Source organism: Puntigrus tetrazona, chromosome 3 (genome assembly GCF_018831695.1).
Source record: "Puntigrus tetrazona isolate hp1 chromosome 3, ASM1883169v1, whole genome shotgun sequence".
NCBI classification, from domain to species: Eukaryota; Metazoa; Chordata; class Actinopteri; order Cypriniformes; family Cyprinidae; genus Puntigrus; species Puntigrus tetrazona.
Genome location: NC_056701.1, coordinates 1,438,561 through 1,442,251, shown reverse-complemented (window position 1 = coordinate 1,442,251; position 3,691 = coordinate 1,438,561). Strand labels below are relative to the sequence as shown.

At 38.7% G+C, this 3,691-nt stretch overlaps 1 pseudogene; it reads left to right on the top strand.

The window, feature by feature from the left end:
• Window positions 1-3,691, top strand: part of LOC122330645 — a 10,094-nt pseudogene that overhangs the window by 3,177 nt on the left and 3,226 nt on the right.

Below are 3,691 nucleotides of genomic sequence, written 5' to 3'. Positions count from 1 at the left end.
GGTGAGGGCACCGAGGTAGCTAAGAAGCTCCTCAGGGGTAGACGAAATACGCCCCGAATACATGAGTATCTTCTGCAGTAATGCGGTTGATGTAGCGGCCCCCGTTGTGATGAAGAAGCTGAGCTGTAAGGTGAAGCTCACGATTTACTGGTCAATCTACGTTCCTACTCTCAGGAGCTTGGGGTCATGACTGAAAGGATGAGGTCCTGGATACAAGCGGCCGAAATGGGTTTCCTCCGCAGGGTGGCTGGACGCTCCCTTAGAGGTTTCAGTCACTCGGAGTCGACCCGCTGCTCCTCCCCATTGAGAGAGACCAGCTGAGGTGAGGTGGCTCCTGATGGAGGTGTTCAGGGCATGTGTCTCTGGGAGGAGGACCCGGGGAAGACCTAGGACACACTGGAGGACTGGGAGCGGAGGAAGAATCTGGGGAGAAGGAAGTCTGGGCGTCCCTAATTAGACTCCTGCCCGGATAAGTGTATGAAGATGGATGGATGAACATCGTGGCATTGGTTTTATCCAGGGCCATTAAACTGCGCTAGCTTAGCATGTCCTCATGTCGTTAGCTCGAGAAAATGCATTTAATGAAATTAAATCTAATTCCACGTCCAGCAAGACATTCGCGTCTTTAAAGACGCCACTTTCAACACTTTCGTACATGCAATACCAAAAAAATTAAAAGTGTGCAATATCAACAAAACTAAACATGAATTCAACACGAATAACTTATTCTCACTGTTTTGTTTAAAAGATAATAAAAAGACCAAAAGGTGTCCAAATGCTGCCGCTGGATGAATCTCNGTTAGCTCGAGAAAATGCATTTAATGAAATTAAATCTAATTCCACGTCCAGCAAGACATTCGCGTCTTTAAAGACGCCACTTTCAACACTTTCGTACATGCAATACCAAAAAAATTAAAAGTGTGCAATATCAACAAAACTAAACATGAATTCAACACGAATAACTTATTCTCACTGTTTTGTTTAAAAGATAATAAAAAGACCAAAAGGTGTCCAAATGCTGCCGCTGGATGAATCTCAACATACTCCACAAATCAGCCTGAACACAAGGAGACAGCGCTCCGTCGTTGGTCAGATGCAGCAATAAAACTACAGTAATATCCATCTGATAACTCACGTGCTCCCAAGTGTTTCGCGCGAGAACTCCTGAACGAGCAGAAAGTCGTTTATTCAAAATACACGTGTTTATAGACTAAATAAGTCATGCTAGATGTTATAATTATTATAACATTCAGTCCAACTCATACTGCTGGTGTCAGCTTGTATATGATCAGCTGGCTAGCTTTCATTAAGACGTGTCTTCATACCAGGAGCCTTCAGCTGTCCCAGATAAGGCTAGAAATAGGTCACTCGAGCGGAGGAATCATGTATTTTTAATACATTTGCAAAAATGTTGAACATCTGATTTTTGCTTTGCCTTTATAGTGTATGGAAAATAATAAAATAATTTAAAACGTACGGCACGTTACATTACAAACTAACCTTCTTCCTCAGGTTTAATGGCATTTTGGCAAACAAACATGTGTTTTATCTCCACCTCTTAGTCTCTCTCTCTTGCAGAAAATAAAGATCACACAAACCCACAAAGTTATGATTTCTGTTATAACTCTATGCGTAATATAATAATGTAACGTGTTTTAATCCATCCACTTTGTGCATTAAATGAATTCAGAGCTCTGCATATGATATTTACAGGGTTACACAAACACATGTAGGTTATTTTTTTAATTATTCAGCCTGCAGCATTCTGGGAACGTTATTTCATGGTTGCGAAAATAACCTAAAATCAACCGACCAACGTTAAGTATATGTTATTTGTTTGTTTATTTTTAGGTTCTTGAAAAAAAACCAAAATAGCATAAAACAGCCTTCAACGTTCTGGTTTCAACGTTTTGGTTGCAAAAAATATATATAACAAAAAGATACCAAATAACATAATTCTAACTTTATTATTTTTCATCACCAAAAACGTCAGGAGAGCGTCGTGTTGTTGGGACATCACACAGCAGAAATAAGTCATTTTATTCAAACTAGGGGTGAATTATATCTGAATCTTTAGTAAGTGCTATGTTCAGTAGCTTTAGTCAGGTCAGTTTGTGTTCCTCTGAACAATCGTTTTTGGTGTTAAGAATCTTTTAGACTATTATTATTCATCTAATATCATTTCTAAGCGTCTTCTTGGTTGTTATGGAAGCAGACGGCCAGGGAACTCCTACGAACTGATGTCTGTGTGTTTAAATCCAGAAGGAGGTGCAGGTGAGTGAAACCAAGCCCAGGCGAGGAATGGGAGGAGCCTGAGTCTGGCCCCTCCCTGACAGTCGAATCTGAAACTCGAATCTGAAACTTCAGTTGTTATTTTCAATGAAATATTTGATGCAAAAATTTTTTTTGCTTCTCTAATCCCTTCAGGAAGACAGTAGATGCCGATCAAAATCCACTTGAGGCTCATTTTTAATTCATTTGATCACCTTTAAAAAAAATCAATAAAAACCGAATAGAAATTTTTTTTAATCTAGTAAACCATACAAAATTCCTTTTTGTAGTGAGTTTTGGACACTTTTCCAGTAGGATTTAACATCCCACTAATAGAATCCATCACATACCAATAGACACCGTTATACTTACCATTATAAACATTAAATACATTACATTTTCTATTGTATTTTGGGTATGGATCGGTTTTTTGTTTTGTTTTGTTTTTTTCAGCAGGTTTGTACAAGCAAAAACTTTTCCCCGCGTTATTCCCGTCTCTCCTCTTCATCTCCAGTCCATTAGGGGGCGATCAAACACACGAGTTAAACCTCAGAGGAAGAAGATCAGTTTGACCGCGCTCTCTGATGTTTTCTCAGGATTCTGATTGCGATGCGTGATCGAACACAACCCGCTAGAAATGTGCTTTCTGTAAATATAAAAATTACGTTTTTGAATCAGATCAGTAAAATGCCTGTGATATTCTCATCCTCGTGGTCCTGACTAAGTTTTGAATCGAGCAGGAATATCTGATGGAGAAGCATCTGAACTGAGATATTCTGCTGTGAAGATGATATTTGTTAAAGAGGAGAGTGAGGAGAACATGAGAGAACCAGAAACATGGAAAATAAAACAAGAGNCTTCTGCTGTGAAGATGGTGTTTGTTAAAGAGGAGAGTGAGGAGAACATGAGAGAACCAGAAACATGGAAAATAAAACAAGAGGAACCAGAAACCTGGAGAACGAAAAAAGAAGAACCAGTAACCTGGAGAATAAAACAAGAAGAATCAGAAACATGGAAAATAAAACAAGAGGAACCAGAAACCTGGAGAACAAAACATGAGGAACCAGAAACCTGGAGAATGAAACAAGAAGAATCAGAAACATGGAGAATAAAACAAGAAGAATCAGAAACATGGAGAATAAAACACGAGGAACCAGAAACATGGAGAACGAAACAAGAAGAACATGGAGGTTGGTGTTTGTTCTTCATCAATCTTGAATGACTGTTTATTGACTGATTGTCAGAAGGGTCAATATTCCAAAAGTGAAGTTTATGAAGACTCAACATCTAAAAAGGCATTAAGATATTTTTAATACATTTTGAGTTTCAGGTCTGCAAAAAACATGCTCCTTCCCCCTTTTTAAATGGTCACCACTAGCACTTAATGCTAAACTAAACTTTTTATTTATTTTATTCCCTC